The 23,534-nt window shown below is 38.0% G+C and overlaps 1 long non-coding RNA gene across 5 annotated transcripts in view; it reads left to right on the top strand.

The window, feature by feature from the left end:
• The window catches only part of LOC111259337 (uncharacterized), a 35,132-nt gene that overhangs the window by 9,727 nt on the left and 1,871 nt on the right, over positions 1-23,534 (top strand). Inside the window, exons 2-3 of one of the 5 annotated variants that reach the window (XR_002679585.2) lie at positions 13,215-13,376; positions 22,501-23,504. This is a non-coding gene — a long non-coding RNA (uncharacterized LOC111259337). The other 4 variants (XR_015310540.1, XR_015310541.1, XR_015310542.1 and 1 more) reach the window with 4 other exon arrangements.

The raw sequence follows: 23,534 nt of genomic DNA on the forward strand, positions 1-23,534 counted from the left end.
GATAAGTTTAACGTTGAGTTAACGTTAACGTTGAGGTAACGTAAGTTAACCTTGAGAAATGCTACAAACGGTGGTAAAAAATAAATGTAAATAATTCATATATTTATAAAAATTAAAAAACAAAGATCTGCATTAACTGCAAGAGATTGGGTTGATCCTGTTATTGATGAATGTTTGATAGGAGAAGTTTAGGATGGGCCATTACTAACAGGAAGTGTGCTTACTGCTGCGCCGAATATTAGGATACGGAAAACTTTCGTAATAGAAATTAACAGTGATTCCCAACAGAAATTATTGGGATCTTTTAATATTTTTACAATTTTCCTTTAATTCTGATGTTCGGAAATGAGCAAAACGGTAAGTTTCTTTACGATATGCTTTTTGTATTGAGTAAAAAATTGAGCAGTTAGCTCTCTAAGTGCACACATTTTTACTGTGGTTAAAAATGGGCGGGGCAAATGATAAATGAGCTCTGTTAGTCACCCTCATCTTGGTCGAATTACTCTGTAAAGTCTCGGTTGAAACAAGTGGGCCCGTAACGCAGTAAGGCGACGAAAGCACGGACGAGAAAAACTAACTTTATATTGCAAACAGTCTGTATTAAGCGTACCTTATTGGTACGCTAGTATTTGTAATGTACTTCCGTGAATTACTTTACAACCAGTCACGAGCAAGGAACGCCACTTGGCACCATTGAAATTCAGTTAGGCTAGCTGTTTTTTTTCTACAGGGAATGCGAGCAGAATGCAGATATGACATAATTGGACCGGATTTAATTAATGAACGTATTTTGCACCACTGGTAGTTTAGGCTCAGATGTGGGCCTAAATACGCTTCGCTTCGATCTTAGATACAATGCTTTACTGCTATATCGAATTTGTGGCTCGAAACATTTATTAGGCCTTTCAAACCTCGAGCCAGTAATTAATCTAGAGATCCAAAACTGTAAATTTTTAATTCATTATCAGTTGATCTCCTTTAAACATAATAAAGCATCTCATCCCGCTTATCCTTCACCAGAACATTCTGACTTTTCATTTTTGTTATCGGTCTATTTGAGGTACTACCTTGACACCTCTACGCCACAAACGCAGTCGTTAATTTAATTGAAGGCCTGCTTTTCTTTAAACGGAAAGCTACATTGTCTCTTGTAGTTGTTTTCTTTTCTTTTTTTTTTTTAGTAAGGATAATAGCATCGAATTAAACTCTCCAGAGAGAATTACGCATTTGCATATATATAGAGATTTTGTATGTGTCAAAGTGACTACATGCCATGCATGATACCTGTTTGTATCTCCAATGTGATTTACTATATCATGTCTGAAGGCATCACACATTGATCTGTGACGGCATATCAGCCATTTGAATGAGTAAAAGCATGCCCCAAACACGAACCGAAAGATCTGTCGATACTACTGTCATTTGCGCAGTCTAGCAAAAGTCATGCTTTTGGGTATCCTTAAATATGGACGCAGCATATACGGATCGCCCCCATGTGTGCCTTTTAGAACGAAACAGATCATTGAATCAAATATTCGATCAGCTACACCATCTTGCTTTTGTCGTTCTGAAAGTGTCATACGTTTCTTGCGTCTCCGTTGCTTTTTCCAAGGCTACTTTTTTTTTTTATATGAACACAAGTAAGTTTATCTTATAGGGGTATATTATTTAATATGGGTGCATTTTAGACAGAATTGAGGAATTGTATCTGATCGCTTACGCTCGAATAAACTGGAGTAAAATAAACATTTACCGCAGATTAGATCGAATTTGAAGCGTCAAACGCGTCTGATACTGCTCGGAAACCCACCTGAGTAATATAGTTGCTAGGTTACTCGTTTTTTATTTAGTAGTATATTCAATATACCTGTCATGCGTATACGGAGCGTTTTTTTCAATATACTATACGTAATTAAGTGTATATGATATAACAGTTATTTGTTGTCTGGAGGTAATTTCTACAATTTGTTCAATCTAATTGATCTCTAGCATTGTTCTAGTTCCCATCTACATATATGGCCCATGGGATGCATCTTTACATTTGGTGAAATTTTATTACACAGTTCTACGGCCACGTCAGCTTTGGCTCGTATATGAATGTGATAGGACAAATTTTACGAGAGAACCCGTTTGACTCTCTCCATTCGTATTTCAAAAATTTACGGTAGTCACCTGAGATCATAAGCCTACAAGCTTTTAACGGTGCGGGCATTTTATTGTGCGGACTTGAGCTATTGTTTGGCCTGCTGCAAGGCTTCATACATCTATAAGTTGTCAGAAGTAGCAATTTATAGTGTTTTAAATTGAGACATTTGGCCTTATTAGGTTTTTTTTCGATGAAACGTGGATATTGTTTTTGTCATGGATGCCCTATTGATATTGGTTTAAAAAGATTATTTCCCCTACTTATACTTAACGTCTTGGATGGTCAATTCGACCTTGCCATGGTTTGCTGTGCTACAAATTATATATACCAACACCTTAACCATTTACCAGTAATGATTTAGTGTACGGTTCCTTAAAAATTCCTTCTTATACTTTTTATATGAATCAATTGTTTTTACTTATATTTGGTCTATTTCGTACCACATAAAGCGTGCATATTTTTCAAATAAAGACATTTCGCTGTTCAAACATGTACTAATAAAGATGGAAACATATACAGTAGGTAAGACACCTAATCACCAAGGTATTTTCAATAACCGGTCCTTACAAAGACGGCATCGGTATTCGAGATCGGATTTATGAAATTCAGGCCTAATATAGAACGCATGTTCGTATCCATACCTAATTCAAACCTGTGATATATTAGGTTGTTATACTTGACCTTAACTTGGAATAAGGTGTTTTGCTTTCATATTCTGTGTTCGGATATGCTATCGAGCTAAGCAACTACCTAATGGCTAGTTGCTTGTTAAAGAGAAAAATCAAGTTATTCAATATAGGCAAAAGGAAAGCTCAAATGCATTTTAATAAGGTTATAAGAACATATGCATTCAAGAAGTAATGCTCGTAAATGTCTTCATAACTTGTTCCATTTTAAGCTACACGAGGGATATATCCCTTGAAATCTATCGAGCTCATTTCAAACAACGCAACCGCTTGCGTATTTACCTATAGCTTCTATATTCAATATATATTCTATATAGAATATATATTCTATATATTCTAAAGCGCTATATACTTCATTGAAATTGAATAAAATTAAACATATATCAAACTTGTTTTCTTTAAATACTGCAATTTCAGTAAGTCTTCTATTGTTTTTTTTAGGTAGCTCTTACATGATGTTTTCGATACTGTGCACAAATTGAGCTAAATCTGTAGAGAAGCCTGCAAACGCTGTTCCTCTTTAGCAGATTGAATTTACGATTTTGTCCTGCTAATAGGTGTCATTTCAAGTCTAGCACAGGAATACAAAAGAGTAGGGGTCATACGCAGGCGTTTAGATCATAGTCTCACTATATTTGGCATTATACCGTGTCCTGTTAGACGAGATACTCAAACTGACAAACTCAGCTACAGGTAAATAGAGTCGGCAGAAATATACCCCTATGCCTCGATAGTGCCCTCCACTGCCTCCTGATTCGCTAATGGCTTTTTAATATGTAAATAAGATTTAGGACATGTTTGTAAAATCCTCTTACATGAGTTGAATGGTTAGTTTAGCCTTAAATTCACTCTGCCTACATCATTAGCCTATGTCTATCGTAAGTTGTATCTTCGTAAGGATTTTAGTTCCACATGTTTTAAAATTCCTTCATGATTTCCTCGATTATGGCTAATTAAATTAATTATCGTTAATTGTTCTACCTGCAGTACTGAATTGGTAGGAATGATTCTGGTCTAAATCAAATGTTTGAATTCCCATGGACTTTTTTCTTATTTACTGGGCTTAATTTTCTAAGAAAAGGTGATCTTGATCGTTATCCGCTGCTACAAGAAATGCAGGCCTAGCTATCTAGCTAGCCTTACTGATTGATCCTTGTTGGTCGGGAATCGAAGAAACAACTTAGTAAATCTAATTTGTTGCTTGCTAAAATGAACATTGCTAAAGATACACAAAATGACCAAGTTATATTAACTTTTAGCCAAATAAAAAAAGAAAATGTCACACCAAGCCTGCACTATTCCTGTGCCGTGTCGAAGATCGCTCTACAAAGCTGGGGTCGAAGTGGGACCACCCGCCATTTTGCACAAACACGAACAGCTAGAACCCACATCTCATACTATACTACTATATAGGCCCAAGAAATGTCAGGTAACGCGTCTGAATTAAAGCAGTTATGTTAATAACTGCTTATTTTGCCTGATGTTAATAAGGGCCTATGGTATTAATCATTTATCTTGAAATCGATATACACAGCTGAGAGAATATAGTCAAATTCTGCAATCTACACAGAATAAACTATATCGTTTGGGTGATGAGAATAAGATGCTGTGGTCAAATAAATGTTATATATGGTTTTGTTTTAATCATTACATGCATAGCGGTAAGTAGGTAAAGATGTACGGCTTGCGAGTTCGAATTTGGCTTTTTGATGGACGATAAAAAATCCCTCTAGTCATTTTGTTTTGTACACGTCTCACTGACACTATTGAATCTTACTGTATCTGTTAAATGGGTAAATTGTCCACTGTTTATTGTGTTAAGGAGTACAATATAATTAACTAGAGGACAAACAAAGTATCGTAAAGGGTAACGTTAACAGAATAATATCTCATAGCGTACAAAAAATCGTTCCTTCCTGGAGCTATGTGACGATGGCGACAATTTATAGCGACCGTGATACTTCGTAAAGGTTCATAACTATCAACCCAGGTCATGTTTGCAGTAGCTTATGCAATGATAGAAAATCGACAAATTTTTGACCACAGAACTAGGCAGAGTCGCCGAAGCCGTACAACTTTCAGAAAAGAGATTGGGTAACACATTTATAAGGTGTGTTGTACTGGTAAAATGATTACTCTTATACCTTATTACTGCTACTATCATTGTCAGCGCCCCTGGCATATTCTGTAGGATAAAAAAAAATGTTACAGATATTAATTAACATTGAACTAACGTGTAATTACGTTAGATATCTGCATACAAGACATGCAGCATTTGTCCATCGCAAGCGCGGTTATCAAGTATCCTGTAGTTTGACGTTCCGTGAGCCAATCGTCTGCGGTTCAGTGAAAAATTTCTAAAAAAATACGATGGAAGTTGAAAATAGAAGCCTTCATAATCTAACTTTGCCCAGTTGCTAAATATCGCAAAACTAATACCTCGTGTTGCGATATCAATACTCTAAAGGGATTGAGCCGGCTTGAGCGCCTAAAGCTTAACAACGGCTCTTATTGATGTTAGGGTAATTTTTAATTTTTGCAAAACTTGAGGCGCTTATTACGCATGCTGAGAGTCGACTCAAACCTCTTTATACTTCGAGTTTTACGTCCAAACGGCTGGCTCTGAGCACGAAACGAAGTGTATCTATGCCCGAGTTCATACTAATACCATACCGTGTTCCTAAGATTAGCGGGCGAATACGTTGCTCACCAATTTATCAGGGCGACCAGGCGACCCAAGTCCATCCTGAGTGCAGTGAAAGATTTTAGGTCGAATCTATTAGATACTGAATAGCCCCGAAGCAGCCAGATAGTATAGCACGACTTATACTAAAAAATAAGATGCGATAATAATGTCCGACTAGGTCATTTAGCCCTTGAAATTAATCCATGTTCTGATAAGCTTGTGTATGACGGACGTTTACGGGCAAATAAAGTCCAAACATTTGGGCGAAATAGTTCGAGAAGCCTACTGAATAGGAAAAAGCGAATGATGGATGTTCTTTGCAAATTGGCAATTGCTTCCAGACGGAAAACTAGTTGTAGTTATGACATAAACAACTAAACAGGCCGTCTTAAATCATTCTTATTCAACATTTGGCTAAAGAGGGCAAATTCATTGCAATCATTATATATATATATTTCACCAGTAAATGTGTAAGCGGCACAATAGACGGCAGGAAAGCCGATGGTCTTTAACTGTCCATTCCTACCTAGCTATTTGTGTTTTACTACATGCGTAGATACCCCACAATGTTTTTATGTTAGGTTATTGTTATTAATCGAAAAATATTGCTCTTACAGAGCAAAAACAAATCATGCCAAGTAGTAGCAACAATGTCTGTCCGCTAAACTGAAAAAGTTACAATAGTAAACATTTCATGTCACAATACGAGAGGATAGAAAAGACGCCCAAAACTTTGGCGTATTTACGCTAAGGACAAAAGCCGGTTTTTGTGCTGATGCTGAAATGCACAGGTGTACTAGGCGACCAGACCCAGCCATTATTGATTAACTAGTTCAATATTTTGCTTGGTCATACAAGTTGAGAAGCCTCAAGTGTGACCTAAACCGTTCCACATCAAAACTATTTCGCCAGAAGCCTAAGCAAGCAGACTGCTTTTTGCAGAAGTGCAAACTACTATAAATACATGATAAAAATCTAGATCTAGAGACAAGGTTTTTAGATGCTGTTTTGCAATACAATACGAATACCCTATTTGTTTTTAGATCATTATACAAATTAATGGGCGCATGGTTACGACCGCTAGCCTATACACAGCTTGAACAGCTCGATTGCACGGATTTACCCGTTGCGCAGATGAATCCGTGCACAAGTATATACGTGCACTCGTTTGTGCCGCGTATTGGCCAACCTTAATCTCAAACCAGAATGCCAGATCTGTACCTTTCCGAACCGGCATCACTAGTGTCAGTTCTAAGGAAGGAAAGTTTATCTACTTAGTCTTATTACACTTCATTGGCTTCACTTCACTTCACTTCACTCCACTTCACTGGAGCGAGTTTTAATACATTAACACATTACACATCATTGTTTCTCTTGAAATAACTGAAGCAAAGTAAATTGTAAAATAAAATAAAAAAATTTAACATACAGCGCAAAATGGATTTAATATCAGATACTAGACTAGTACCGATGACGCTTGACCACTCCGCAAAGGCTTCACCTGCTGTGAACTAGACCCACATAAAGTGAACTATAGTTACTAATGTTCGAAGTTTAAGTTGTGAAGACTAAGTTAACGCGGTTTACATTGTGGCCCTATTAATAAAACTGATTATTTTTTTTGTTGTACATGTAAGTATACTGTAGAATTTGCTGTTTACTTTTTTTAAAAAAGCAATTTTAAGGCCCCAACGGAAGCTGCGTTACTTTTATATTAAATATTTTTCAGTTTATTATTTAAAAAAAAATCTGGGTCCTTTTAATTTTTCTAAGATTATATTGCGATGCTTTTGTCGGCTATACAAAGGATTAGGCAAAGCTGAGCGCTTGATTAGATGACGTTTACGATTAAGGCGTCAAGCAGCGTTTAGTATATTATGATACATTAAAAATAATATATAGGGTATTCGTGATCTTATAGAAAATCGTTTAGGAAACGGCGGAACTTTATAGAGCAAACAATTTGACTAGGGACTTCGGGTCATAATTTGTCATTAAACGTCGAAATTTGGGTAGAAAATATATCATTGTGAAATTCATTCGTCCATAGGCTGCACAACAAGCGAACTCATTAAAAACAGATAGTAATAATTTAAATAAGAGCGGTAATAGATTCTTCATGGTTGATTCTTTAGCTCGAAGATAGGCTCACTCAAAAGCTTCACATTATACCTAGTTGTTTAGTAGTGTCTGCATAAAACCAGGACTGCGTTCTTTTATCTGGTCTATAATATCTGGAAATTGGACTAGATGAATATTGTAATAAGCGTCAGCTGTAAGATGTTAGAGCGTACCTTTTTTTTTTTATTTTTTGTTAATTAAAATTAAATGGTGAACAGACTATGGTTAGTGGATCCTCTAGCTGAGCTGTATCGTAACAGCACAAAAGGACATAAAATAAAAAGCGTTAACTATTAAATACATTTTATGACAAAAAATATATGCGGTATAGATTCTTTAAAGTTCCTAACGTTATGAAATTTCCACGTTGTTAAACATGTCCAGTTAAACGCGATATTTGACAGCGGCTGGCTATCAAGTCCGTGATCGCTCGGCCTATTAAATTGAATATTCTTCATCCTTTGACATTTCTAGGTATCTGGTCGTAAAAATCCCTACAGGTAACTAATAACTTTAGCAACAATCCGGCTTTCTTTCATCAGCATCAAGCGTGCGTTATACATCGCTATTTCAGACATTATTACCAGACAGACTACATAAAAGATAGACTAGCTTTTGGACGGAATATTTACTAAATACTTGATTTTATCGACAAACGAAAAGGTTGCAGCTCTTCAAAACTGGGGCCAGCTTTAATCATTTATTAAATAAATGGGCCTTTAGATTATACCAAATGCGCTTGACCGAAATACTGTTTGATACAGGGGTATAGTATGGCCAAAATGGTAACTATGGCTATTTGAAACGCTTAAACATAGTTGCGGGTAACAAGTTTTTAATATGAAAAAATTCGGCATTAACTTCTCCAAGGAAGTTCGGCTTATATCACGGCTTTCGATTCTTAAAAGGTCTAGAAGTTGATAATAATATAGACAATAAAACTCCGCGCTTTATGATCCTATGGGAGAAAAAGATGGGTCTATCAGAACCTGTTGTTCATTAAACAACCATATAATGCGGTTTAGTTTAACAGAATTAGCAAAATATAGGGCAACCTCTTCTATTCTTCTATTCTTTTCAATTCGATGCATGATTAAACGTTTTTGATTTCGTATTTTTGAGGGGTGTATTCTCTCAACACCAAGAACAATGGGCAGTGGGCAATCTTTGTTGTTGCGCATTAGGGACCAATTACGGCCATATGGCGGGTATATGTTAGCGGACAGTAAAATCCCGTTCTGGGTTCAGTACATAATGTTTGCTTGGCGTACCACACTTAAAATGGGATAATGTTGGATAATAACTAACTGAGCATTAAACAGCCCTTATAATGACATTTTAGGGGGAATAATTTCCCCAGCAGAAACACTTTTTCAATTGTAGATATTTGGAACTTTAGTCTCGAACTTCGAAATGGACGGATTAAGATGCGACTAGTTAATTAACCCATTAGACCCTCCTATAGGCAGGCAATGGCTCTTAGAATAAATTCGAAACTAACGTTCAAGGTTTATTAAGCAAAAAACCTTAGAACACCGAGCTAGCACAAGCAGAAACGGGATAGCGTTGTTTCCATCCGCTACTTCTAAAAAAAGGCTGACCCATATTTCGTTTGCGACCCAGTTACTTTAAAAGCGACGTGGCAATACAAACTTTCGCCGTTGTAAACCTTCCTCATTAGATGTTCCTGCCCAGCAAAATATTAGTCGAATAGCCCGTAACATAAAAATAGCATTGGTTGAACATAAATAGCAAGCATGTGTCGAGGTCCAAAACGAGTTTTCTTCCTGCAGCTCGGTATTAGAACTATGTTTGGTGACAACAACACAATGATGAAAGTTGCCTCTGGACTTTTGGGAAAAATGCGTTGAAACCGTAGATACGCCATTCTTTACGAAGTCTAATATCGAACTCAGCTGAACGACGCCGAACTCTAAAAATAATTTATTTTTCGATAAATTTTACAATGACATAATAAGTTCTGGAACGTAAGTTAGACGTCCCGAGTAACGTTACTACTCGTAAAAGTCTAATATTTTCCATAGTTGATCGGATGGTTTGTCATCGACATTACGATCGTGCTAGGTGTATCGGGAACTAGCTGGAATATAATACACTGATCCAGTATCTGACGAACACAGCTGATTATTTTAAACAGTTTTGCATTAACGAGCTATGCTTACATAATTATTATTACTACTACTACTATTTCTATGAATTAGAAAAAAAGTTACTTGAAGTCAGGCATACCTATATAGATCCGTTTTTCATTATTTTCAGATAACTTAAATTTTAGTCATTTTAATTGACTACTGTGAGGATCAATGACTTGATATAGCAAACAGTGAAAATGGTGAGGTTGCTGAAGTTCAAAAGTTGCAATTAAACGAATATAAGAAACGTGCTAAAAGTTCTCTTCATCAGTATGAAGAGTACTGAACTTTTGAAATTCTAAAAGAATAAACCACGCCCCTTATTGCTTTGCTGATAAAGGCTATGCGTGATCCTTGCTTAAACAATAAACTGGATTACGTAGGGATTACAGATCCATTTTATTCTATGTAAATGTACATTGTACTTAACAGGTAACTTCTATCATTCGCTTAGAACTATTGAAGTGTCGTTATATCTTATGTGACTTATCAACTATCCAAAGGGTATCCACTGCTGTAGCCATGAACCGCCTTTAAATTGTTTGATATATGCACGAATCCAAATTCTATTACCGCTTATCAACCCTTACATGTCTATAACAAAGACGTTGTCAGCTATTTAAGCAGTCCTTAAATTTCACTATGGTTACTGTTCTTTCGATCTTTCCTTGGGGGGTGAGGGGTCGCAATTCCGCCTCATCTCAAAATAGACTCGAGTCGGATTGTTATTGAACTACACCAGCTATCCCTAGTTTGTTTGCACAAATCCTTCCCAATTATTTCACGCCTAATGATCGTTGCGGAAAGCACGTTTTGTGATGGAACTTGTGCTCTTCCAAAGTGGTACTTCAAGATACTCGTGCGTAACGGTCGTGTAAGATACTCGTCGGGCTTTTGTCATCGGACTTAATTTCTAGCTACTTGCTACGATAAAGTGGGATTTCTAACTGCAATGCGCGCCCAGTTCACCTATTGTTCTGGTGTTTGGTAGGTGCCCGCTAATCTGTATGTATCAGATCACTGAGAAGCCTAAAACCACCTGTCTATGCGGATGTACACCTTGAAAGGCCTATTCAATAGCTCTATGTAATAGTATTATTTTCTTGCCTTGTAGCCAGATAGCCTTGGCGTTGCGGACACGATTATATGTGTAAGACATTAATGCGTCTGCAAAGAATAGTCAACCTAGATAGGAGAGAACATGAAAAAATTCTAATTTGGCAAATAGTCCTATTAACAAACAATTAATAACTAAATTTCAATTTGACGCTAAGGACATTTAACTATTAAATATACTACCCGATCAAGTTGATAGATTCTGCTCTGTAAACAGAAGTAATCAATTCGGCTTATTACAGTTTAACCTTTGACCGAGAAAATTTTTACTAGCTTACTTTGAATTCGGCTATCTGTTAAAAAAAAAAAAGGGATTTGATGATAGAATACTTTGATTCTAATCTACTACTCGCAGTACGTTTCAAACTAACGTACGAGAATTTTCCAATAACGAGGATAAGGGCAGGACCCCCTTGCCAATTGTATAAACTTTCACACAACTTACGCTTGTTAAAAAGACAAAATTATTGTTTGGTCGTGATGCACCTATTTCATTGTGAGCTACGAGTAAAATTTGTGTCGTATAGGTTAAAACGGCGAGCGTTTTAAAACGGGATCCATGATTCGCAGATATCGGCCACTTAGCCCTGTAGGTAGAGGCTCATTGTATCGCCAGCAGTGAAAAAAGCTGTATTTCACAGCAAGTAATTTACCCCCATTTCGAAATGAAGAAGTTCAAAAAAACGTTCATTGTACATTGTATGTCAGCTTCGAACTGAGATAAATTTCAACCCTCTACGCATAATACGTTGTTACTGCCTTTACGCACGATATGGTAGAATTTCTGCTAATAATCGCGCATATGGTGCCAGATAAAGTACTATAGGATAACTTCGGTAATTCAACGTAAGCAGCGGACTGAAGCTGAACGCGACTGAGACCAATACCTCAAAAGGCATCGTAGAACGTAGCAATACTATACGTTAATACTTTGCGTCTTTCGTAACACTTGACAGTTCATTGCTTGAATGAATACCTTCAACTTTTAACTATTTGTCACTTAACTTTAATTTTTATCTGGAAATATAAAAATGAAAGAGAAATAAGATTTAATAAGTCTAGCGATGATGGCATTTACGGAAAAGGGTTAGGTTTGGTCAATATCATGTATACGGTGCTCTTGGTAGCGTATACGTTTTTAAAATTGTTTTTTTAAACGCATTTTTCATCGATTTTAAATGATCAAACGCTTCAAGCTGTTCACTATTAAATTTCGATCTTTTTGAGGCCATTTGCCGTTGGTTATCTTGTAAGCTCATTTAATTAAAAGCCAATCTGTATAATCTGGTGACTGGCACAACACACATGGAAAATTTCACCTACCTCAATTAATTAGATTGATATTTATCATTAAATACTTAGATTAGAAAAATATATCTATTAGGGTTGTAGCTCGGTGTTTTTTTTTAATTAGGCAAACGCTGTGTGGTAATAGGGAGCGTTAAGCTTAGCCACCTCCTAGCATTCATCTAAACCTTTGATACAATGACATATGGATACATGCATTTTTTTATCTTTAAATACATAAAGGTAAAAAAGATAAAAATATACATAAATTTACTTCAAATCGATGGAAGTCTAAGACTTATATTCAGTTTGTAAAACTTTTTTCATAATTGCCCGATTATATGCATGTGTTTCGTTTCTAAGATCATACAAAAGGCATGGCATCAAAGCATTGCACGCACGTACATAATTTTGGCATTTTCTATATTGCCATTTACGTTAGTTATAAAATCTATAGCAGTATAAGCTATCAGATAGACGTTTTCTAGAGCCTTCGTTCAGAATGCTATTATACCTGTAGATTGCTGAAACGATGTTACTTAAAGGTATTTTTTTAGTCCTTCAAGAAGTTTACAGCATCATCGGTCCTAAGAAATTTATACATGCTACTGCTTGAAATTAGCGTGCTTGCACCTGTAAAACAAACGGTACGTTAAGTAAAATAAAAACATAAAAAATAAAAAGTTCACACCAGATAAATACATGCTTGTCACCATAGCCTTGCAGTAGCCCCTCTAATGTCCTGTCATAAAGCAATAGAGTTCAAAGTTGTTTGCGAATTGCAAAACTGTCTAAGTTAAACTGCCAACACTTCCTTTAGTGTAGGCTAGGATCTGGGATCCATAATGTCGCGTCAAGTAGACCTCTGTACGGATGCCGACGCTGGCGCCTGTCTGAGGTTTAAAACACTTCTAAGCAAGTTCTGGCCAACTTTAGTAATGAATATTTAAAAAGGAAAAAAGACGATCTTAGTTGTGGGACCCATGCGCATTTTACCGAAATTACTTACTAATTTACAGGTTATCCGGCTGTGAAGGGTACACTCGATAGGCCAAGAGTTAAATCTACGAATGAGATTCCTGAATACGGACGAATCATTGAAGTGAATTAATCCCACCAACGACTAGGGCTTCGTTGTGTTTTTCCATTAAAAATAAAATGCCACTCCGCGCAAAAAATACGTGAGTATCATTTTTTGCTATCTTTGATTGTGTCAAAACTAGTCATCTTTTTTTTTTTTTTTCCTGTTAGACCTTATAAAAATAAGCAAAGTAAACTTAAAGTAAGCAGGAAATCAGGTGCGAGCTGTTCTGTCCGTAATTTTTTATAGTCACGTAACATTTTCGAGAAAGGTTGCATGTATTTCTTAGAACCTTGTTTATCAAATCCAAGCTAGCAAGTTATGGGGCAAAGTGTGATAATGGAAACTTTTTATTGTTCATTTTTTTTGCCCATGTTTGACTAAGTAAATTTTTTGTGAAAAACTTCTTTATGGAGCCGAAGAGAAATATTTAAATTAGTATCTTCATTGTGTCTGAATCTATGCGGTTTCCTGTGCAATTTACGGTACTCGAATAAGTTTTATTAATGAGTAATTATTCATACTGGTGCTTTTTCTCTACCTAGACGCCGTCGAGTAATTCGATTTTAAAAAGGAGAATAATAAAACAATCCAGATCCGAGATCTTATCGCTTTATCTCTTCATAGCAAAAGTCGTCATAACTACACTAACTTGGTCCTAAAAGTGCAAATGACGCTTTCTGACTTCCTGAAAGGCACTGAACCCAGTTCCGACGCTTCCTATTATTTCTAGCTCGTCGTACCTCTTTTTTACACCAGTACTTTTACACCAGTACAGAACCAGACTTTTACACCAGATCATTGTCAAAGTTTCTTCATACCGGTTCCTTATTGAGCGGCACCACTCCGTCGAGCAGCTTGCAACCGTTAGCGAGTGGGCCTGCTAGCCGAGGTTAGAGATTTCTTTTTCAGCGACCGAGATGCGCCGCCATATTAGCTCAGGTCTGGCTTAAAGCAAATTGAACATAGCTGTAGCATTAAGCTGTCGGCAATCTCAGTCCGTGAACGGCATACAACGCTATGAAATCTTCGGCCGCATTTTTCCTCACTGTCATGGTAAGTATAATAGTTTTCAGTGACCGAGCGCCGTATGTCGCACTGTGTCCGTAACTTGGTCAGTGTAAGTTCAAGACAGTGACATAGCGTATTCGCACATCGGTTCTTTTAACAATTTGATTTCGCTGCTACAACCCGGTGATTACTGTGAAGTTATTGTTGCAAATGGACCGAAGCAAACACTTTTCGTATTCTTACGCGCCATTTCGACCACTTTCGATCTTGTGCTAGTTTTCTGCGAATACCATAGTTCCATTACTGTAGAACTTCTAAGGTTTATGATTTATGGTCATCTAGGCAGAATAACCAACCGATGGACAAGCCAATACGTCATAGAGCCAGCTATACGGAGGCGGAAAATAAACTACCCCTCGTAGTTCTCATATGTTAAAAGCAGACCCGCTGGCAGAGCAATAAAAGTTTGGGAAGCGATTAAACGCAATACTATATTTTGTTGAATCTACAAAGCCTCGAAACGGATCGATATTGAATCAAGTGTGCACTATAACGGCCTTCGGAAGGACTCTGCTCGGCGTGCGGGCTATTTATGATTTTGTTTCGTCACCAACACCTCTATCGATTCCTTCCAATCAATGTTACTCTATCAAATAGAGCCCTTATGAATTTTCCTATGCAAACAGAGATTTTATTTCGTGTGAATTTTTCCTATAGAGACATAGAATCTGAATATATCTATAGCGACATGAATTGCATCCAATTTGCTCAACGCCAACTTTACGACAGATTCTTTTAGAGCGTCAAAATCGTAACAAAGTTACATACGTCACTAGAACTTAATGAACAACGGTCCACGTAATTACGTATAGGTATGATAACAACAAATCCTCTCCAAGTTTCCTATTATCGTTTCGAAAAGGTACGCTGTCAGCGGTAACTACCTTTGAGACAAGCGAGAAATGTATGTTATCATATCATATTAAAAGACAGGTATAGTTTGTACTGCCACGCTGCTTTGTACGCTGTCGAAAGCCTATTTTTTTTTTTGCTTAAATACGTACATGTACTATCTCCATCGACCGATTTCTTTCTTTCTCTCTATGCCGATTGAACCTAACTTACCAACGAAATCGGCCGATTCGTATGCGCTTGTTCTGCGGGAAACGATTGCTTCTAGCTATGAAATATGTTTTGTGGTATATTCGAACAGTGTTACGTCTGTTTTCAAACAAAAAAAAACAGTGTGCCTATTCTATAGCCATTATCATTTTGTGATGATTATTATTAGCTAGAAATACGACTAACTACAAAGTGTTTCAAAGTCCCTTATCGATTTTCTATTTTATGTTCTGTTTTTTCATCCTGTGTAGTTTCGCTGCGTTTTTTCTGTTTTTGTTTTGTCAGGTGGAACGTAATCGTCATTTTACGACACAAGCGACCTCTATTGTTCTGATCTTACGTTTTCTTTTATACGTCTCTATATATGGCGACTCGACATTTCATACTGCCACTTACTTTTTATGCTTCATGTCAACTGCTTTTGTGTACACCAACAAACAGTCATCTTATTCGACGTACCTGTGTCTACTGCTGCTGCCATTCGTGATTATATTTTACCCTCTACTGCCTTCGCATTTTTCAATACTCTGTCTATTCCAGTTAACTATATATATATACGAGAGAGAGAGAGAGAGAAGAAGGAGAGAGAAAGCACACAGTGTGAGATCAAACATTACAAAATGTCAAATTTTATTATTTACTATTACTACCTTCAGAAATCTTGTTAGATTCTTTGGGCTACATCTTTTAATCGCCTTCGGTTTTTCATAAGGGTGCTAGAAAAGCGTTAGTCATTTATCTTATCATGCGTGATATCGATAGCAGGAAAATGCCGGTATCTATATACCGTAGATATCCTGATTCACCTTTGAGGATTTAAAGAACACTGACATATGATGTATTTTATTATAGACTAACCTTGACCTGAAAAGCCTGCTGCCTCATCTACATTGAAGTACTCAACAGTTAACTTTTGCGTGCTATAAGCCCTGTGTTATAGCAGTACTGAGTCGCAACGGGCAGCGTCCCCCCGTGCCCGTTTAACTTGTAGACGACCTGTCATTCTCCATATACAATAATCCTAAGAAGAACGCAGGCTCTCCGTAAACCTTCCATGCTCTTCCCATTCACGGATCGCTCAGTATGCTGATTTCCCCACTTAATTGGACAATGTATTTACTTATCATTCCTGTTATAAATACTCTATGCTACGTGGGAGCGATTTTATTGACCGCACGTGTTGGTAGCTTTGCATTTGAATTACGTAAACAAAGCTAAAGTTCATTATAACGCGTGCCAATCGGACAGATCAGAACCGCAGGCTTCCATCGTTGTGTGCAACCTAAGGCAGTCGGCGTTCTGCGATTCCCTTTGCCAGCTCTAATTTTCTATTTAAGTACTGCATATAAAAACGATGCGTTTCCAGTTTCACGTCTGAGACTTCACTTACATTGATTCGGACGGCTACTTTCTGGCACGAGGTATGTACGTCTATTCCCAGACTAGACCCATCAGTATTTCACAAATGCCTCCTTTAAGCTAGCATCAATATAGGCCATCACTACGAGAATGGAGTCTTCCTTCAGGTATATCATTTACAACTCATGGACACACGTTTAGAAATGCACCATTGTCATTCGCGAAACAAAGAAGAACTTGAGCGGATGAGATCGAACTAGTCTGTATGTGTAACCACTGGATAGAAGTTATTATCACCTATGACAAATATATCAGTACATAGTTATTATCTCCTATAATAACATTATTCATTATATGTTATAACCACAATATGGCGCGCAGAATTGTCATTTACGTTTCCGCAAAACTTAACAAACAAATTTGGATATATTCATGCTTTTTACTGTCAATCTCGCGTCTTTGAGAGACTTTAGCAATATTCCAAGCACTCCAAGTATGATAATCTGTTAGTGTTGTGGGGTGTATTGTGGGGAGTGCAGTTTGTGGGGTTATTTGTCCGGGTTTTTGTTGTCACTGATTGAAGTCGCTGAAAGGCTCACTTGGCGTCAAAAATATTCGTCAATTTATTTTGACTGGTCGGATTTACCCCAATCCTAGAGTCACATTATCAACCTTTTAAAGATTAGCCAACTTTCCTATTTTGCCAACCAATAAGCCACTGCAACTCTTCCTAGTAAGCAAGAATGAAAATGCTTGACAGACATGAAGATCGATTCGATACCCGCGAAAATTAATGTCTAGAGCTGTTTTGTTGTCTGATACATATTAGTCATTTATAGATGTATGCGTAATGGTATCTTAGATATTGCCTTGATTATCTTTTGTTACCATTCAAGCGGTTATGTGTACCTGTTGCAGCGTGTCTGAGATACTATTGTCACATATTAATGTTATAGGAATGAGTGTAGGAACAAAAATCATTTCTTTGGACTGAACCACTGACAACAAGTTGTTCCTGTGCTCTTTCAAAACGTTAGGTGTCATTCTCATTCGACGCCATGGGTAAGGTCAGGAACAAGCGCCCAGCTGCTCAACTCGTCCATTATAAAACCACCACATAGTTACCTTCAAAGTGGGGGGCGAGGAGCTTACCTTCTCAAACAAGGCTATTGCAGATTCAACGAGCATGCAAACCAGCCGACGTCGTTCTCCTAGCTTTGTACGCTGGTTAGCGTGATCTCTAGGTTGGGCCCAGATCTTTGGCCTAGAAGAAAATGTTTCTTAAAGGACCGAACAGCCTCAGGCGTAGCTAAACGGCCTTAGCGACCCGCTAAGGACATTACGAATCTGTCCAGTATTAGGAGAATTGAACACAATCAGAAGTCGGACCAAAACGACAAAAAGCCTATTCTTAAAATACAAACTATTTCAATAGCTTCGCAACATTTTTATAGACAATGATAGAGGAGGACCTCCTCGTTCGTCCGCTGACCTTGACGTTAATGAAATTGCCATTAAGAATTAAAAAGCCGAAATTCAAAAAGCGTTGCAGGTGACGTGTTGCCGCTGGACCTTGCCAATGCAACACGGAGCAAAGATCTGAAAAAACTTCAGATCTGCTTGAAACTAGTGAACCCAGCCGCCCAGACAGTGCTAACAAGAGCTTCTCAGATGAAGTTAAGTTGCCGTTCCAACTCGAAAAAGTGCAGAACCTTTTTTTGTGCTTCATCATAAATCTAGCATTAATACGTATGAAATATACTTCTATCGCCTGCCCTGTACACAAAAAAAAACATTTTCCAATTTCGCCTACAAGAAATTCAGCGATTCACGTTTAACAAAACTGTTCATATAAATGTAACTTGGGCTGTATGTTTACTTTCCACAAACAGCTTTTCGTTATCAGATATTAACATTTTTTTACTCCTAAGCTGAACTTTAAACAGCAACCATGTAAGAAAATGCTTCGAGGACCAAGACACTTACAATTTACTTATGCTTGCGTTGCTCTTACGGAATATCACCATTCGAAAAATGGATAAATTAGTCAAATTGTTAAAAAATGCATGCCATAAAAATCCAGAAAATCTAACGGAATTTCATCAGTCTACCTATTAGCCGTCGCGAGATATTCGATCGTGCCGCTTGCCATCTTATCATTCGTAAGTATCGATAGAGCGCCCGTAGTCTTATCGTCGAATGGTGTCCAAACACATGGTATACATACACCCAGTACTGTCGGAAACCTGGAGTGCAAAAATGAGTTTCACTGAACTTCAGAGTCCATTTTTCCCTCCTTGTCTCGTATTCAATTTGCTCTTGTCTATGTATGTGTGCTATACAAACCTAACCCCGAAATAGAAACACACTCGTAGTCTGGCAACAACACAGACATTTCGTTCAATGAGACCTGAACGTATCCGCCTCACTACCACTCTTATAGCTGCAACGAATAAAACAGCATTATGACTTGTCAATGACAGCAGCGTTGACAGCGAGAAAAATTGAACCCTTGACGTCGAATGACGGGCAGCCTCATCTTTACATCAGGTCGGTATTTGATAAAGGCGCACAGACTTTCACACATACAAAGACAGCTGACACTCGGTCCCACATATACGGACGAATACTAGATGCATTCAAACGAACAAATATTGCAGAGCAAATAGGCACTCTTTATGAAGACCCAGTGAGGTTTCTCTACTCGCCAATGGACACTGTAGAACCAACCTATCAAGCGTCGCATATCTGTGTCTCTTCGCGTTCGTTGCATTGCTTCATTCGTGCAAGCCGAATGTCGCGTGCGTCATCTCTTTGATTCCATCCGAAGATGCAGAAAAGGTACGTCCGCCACCGTAAATGAAGACGAGACGAGGAAAAACGAAGGAAGAAAAGAGCGACCAAACTGTCTCTCAGTTGATCGTTAGGGTATCCCACCTCTTCTGCATTGCCCGACTAGCATGCCTGCCTACTAACCCTCGCAACAACACAATACTCCGACCTCGTCCTTTGACCCGAATGAAAAAGATATGTATGCATTATTTGTATAACAACACTCCTACTCCTTTAGCCAGTATATATGTATATATATATATATATATATGTATGTAAGTTCGTTATAGCTTAAATATAAATGTAATATGCTGTATAATCATACACTCCGTGGCGTGTCGTTCTTCGTCACGCTATCCACGTTGCTATTATCATCGCTACTGGTACCGAACTGTGTTTGATATCTACAAATATATATTCTGATAGCTGCGGGCATCAGTTCTAAATTGCGCGAAACTACACTGTGTTTGACTAAAACATACGCGGAAAGGCGGATAAGAAGCGTCTGTCCGCCCAAGACAAAATAGAAAATTTAACCTTGCGGATGGATGGCCACACATCCGCATCTAAGGACGTTGGCATTCAGCCTCCTTGTGGGCCACGTGTTGCCAAGCTGGCTGCTAGCGTAACACGAATCTTCTTGAAGGCGACGCTACTACGTGGTAGCAGCAGACAAACATTTCGACCGTTTGCCTTTCCCTCTGTAAAGGCCTCGTTCACTACCCAGAAATTTTCTATACACACAGTCGACTCTCGGCTGTGGAACAGAGCTTATATACCTATTCAAAGTGGCAATGGCGTTTCAAGTTTGGAACTTCCGACAAAAATGGGTAGGGGCAGGAGGAGGTGGTGGTAAATTGAATCAATTTTGCTTCACTTAAAACTGCTAGGTGCGACAATGGAGCAATGATTTTAAAGCAGTTTATGTTTGTAACGGCCATGTAGAAATACGCAAAGGAAAAATAATGATGTTGCATTAGGCCAAATGGAAACTTTCCAATGGGACGTATTGCTTTCCTACGTGAGTAAATAACAAGATAGCGATAAAGCGTGATTTGTAAAGAGAAAACGAACGTCGATAATGCTTAGCGTTTCCACTCAGCTGAAAGGTTTAGTGAGTAGCGGCAGTATTGCGCAATGATCAAACAGCACAAGGTAGGCGGACGCGTGTTTATCTAGCGTGTTATACAATAGTTTCCTTTCGCACCGGATGGAACCTGTCTGTAATAAGGCTGCTCCAGAGAATTGACGACCTAATTTAATATGTTACAGTTAAAAAATGTAAATTTAGGACTTCACAAGTAGAAGTTGTAAAATTATCTGTACAGTTACCTGGACAAAAAATCCAACTCGGAATATATATATATATATGCGCAGACGTATATTATTATGGGTAAACCGTTAGGCGTAAAAAAAGTAGGGCACCTCGTGACTCAGGGCACTCAGACAGTTATCTGAGTAATTTCAAGTTTTAGAAGAAGTTCTAGAAAAAAAAATTAGTACTTATTTGATGTCTCGTTGATTACTGTCGTATAATATAGACATCAAAACGTTTTTTGAGGAATCCGACAAATCGTGACCGGCAAGATGAGAGTAATACACGTTCTTTTTGTCAGAAATAGATTCGGTTGCTATATACCGGATTTCAATCAATTTTTTAGTATAGTTAAAAATTTGAAGCATCAGTATCTTCGCCTAATAGTGCAAGACGTGATGCTCGGGCTATTCATTTTGCGTACTTGCGTCATATAACACAGCCTGGCAGTGACATACAAGTATTACGAGTAGAGCACTTATCGATACTTAGCTTACTCAAATGTAACTTAGCAATAAGGTATAATATATAGATGTTAACCATTTGAAAAAGTTACGTGCTTAAAAATGTACAAAAAGTATGGGTCGTACAATTCGAACTTATGCATCGTTAGCCCTTTTATTTAGCAATTTATTTATTTAGCAAATATGGGCAGCAATTCGAGATGGTCTAGATCACTGTCAAACATAGTAAGATGACGTGATAAAAACGAAAGAAAATTCATTCTTCCCGAGCTGACCATTGCAGTCAGGTTCCCTAAGGTACACTATACGCCTCGAATAGATATGAAAATGCCAGACTAACCCCTATTCCTGGTTTGCTGCTCGCAAATATTTATGCATCGAATAGTCATACAAAGAGAAACATAGATTCAGTTAATAGATTCAGAAGCATAAATTCAGCGTTAAATTTAGCGAATTTAGAAAGATATAGCCTTGGACCTACGTTCGTTTTTATGTCAAGAATATTTATGAACATATAAGATTTATCGATACATTTTATAACCGATAATAAATATGCCCTACTAAGAGGCCTGGACAAGCTGCAACGGCGAAACCCCGGCAAGGAAAAACTGCCGATCTACGGAAATTTGATTTCGGCCAGTTTCGTGAAGAGGGAGACTGAAAGAAGGAAGTTTTGAGAAAAGAGTCTATTTCTTCTTTAATGTGTACGCAGGCTTAAATAAATGCACATCCGATTTTATTAATTAACGATAACAGCAAGCGTAACTGAATGATAATAGAGGTAAGTTCAAATATGAGAGCGAACTTTTTCTGCTTGAATTCCTAGCTTCTCGTACGCTTTTACTTCGTCCAATGTGTCAGCAAAAACACGAAGACTCACGAACTCGAGTATTCCAAACGTTTACCCAACGTCTGTCCTTCGATCTCTGCACGCGAACATTGGCTACTTAGCGATAAAGAGGTAAGCGTCTTCGTGGAGCCAAGCTGAAGCTCGGCTGGCGCTCGAATGGCACCTCATGCAATTTCGATGCGCACGTCCATTCGGCTATAATAGATGCGTGCTCACAGAGAGCTTGAGTCACGTCGGTTCTACTTAAGCCTCTTCTTTCGTCTTATTTCAGATAAGTCGCAAGTTTGCTGGTGTTCGTTTCTGCCGGAACAGGCGCTCGACGGCAGACAAGAGCGTTTGAAGAAGGCGTGCCATTTAGAATGTGAGTGTTCAGCAGGTCGTACTATCCCGGACCCCCAATTTGTTACCCTGCCCTTCTCTCTCTCTCGATGTACATGTAGCAGCAGGACGCGCGACGCTCAGATGAATTCGATCTCGTAGGGTGTGTCGCCGGGAAGGTCTGTGCTCAATGGTGATTGTATGTTTGGCTTAATTTGCTAACATTTTCCCTTTCACATAACCGCTACTGCGAGCCGGCTTCGCTGCAAGCTCGATTCTCCTATCGTCTGGCCTCTCTGCGGCACTGAAACGGGATATATTTTCCACTCGTATCTTTTTACAATTCGTATCTTGCACTCAATAAATGTGAGAGAACCGAAGTTAAACAGCTGAATGAATTCGATTCCCTAAATCCACGCCGTTGCAGAGTGTGCCGAAGAGCGCTATCTAAGAGACGTGCGGAAGGCATAATGGCTGCTTTCCTATTAACGGTTGTAAGTTACTGTATTTATGTAGGATTGATAAAGATATTCTACATATGTGTATCACACAAATGTGAGCTCAACGAACTATCAACCAAATAGAAAAGCTATTGGTCTCAAACACTGATCTTAATAGGATAAACTATTTTGTTTAAATATTAGCGATTAGATGTCAATGTATAGACCGTTATATATGTGTAGGCCAAGCCTAGGATTTCGCTAAAAATAGCCAGTTAAGTACGACGACGGGATGAGGAACACTTTACAGGATGGACAACACGATATAGTAGATGAAAATGTCTTTTATAATAGATCATAACTGTTTTGTGTATGCGAAAAAAACACACACAGCCTGAAATATTTATTGTGATTCATCATTGTTTTCAATTGTAATAATAAAGTATTATGATGCATGATAAATGGTACAACTATTAAGTTTTCCTGAATGTTTTGAGCTCCGTGATACTTTAGCAAGTAGCGTATCCACGTGGTAATGTCAATGACA

This window comes from Varroa jacobsoni, unplaced genomic scaffold (genome assembly GCF_002532875.2).
Source record: "Varroa jacobsoni isolate VJ856 unplaced genomic scaffold, vjacob_1.0 scaffold_321, whole genome shotgun sequence".
In the NCBI taxonomy this organism is placed as follows: domain Eukaryota; kingdom Metazoa; phylum Arthropoda; class Arachnida; order Mesostigmata; family Varroidae; genus Varroa; species Varroa jacobsoni.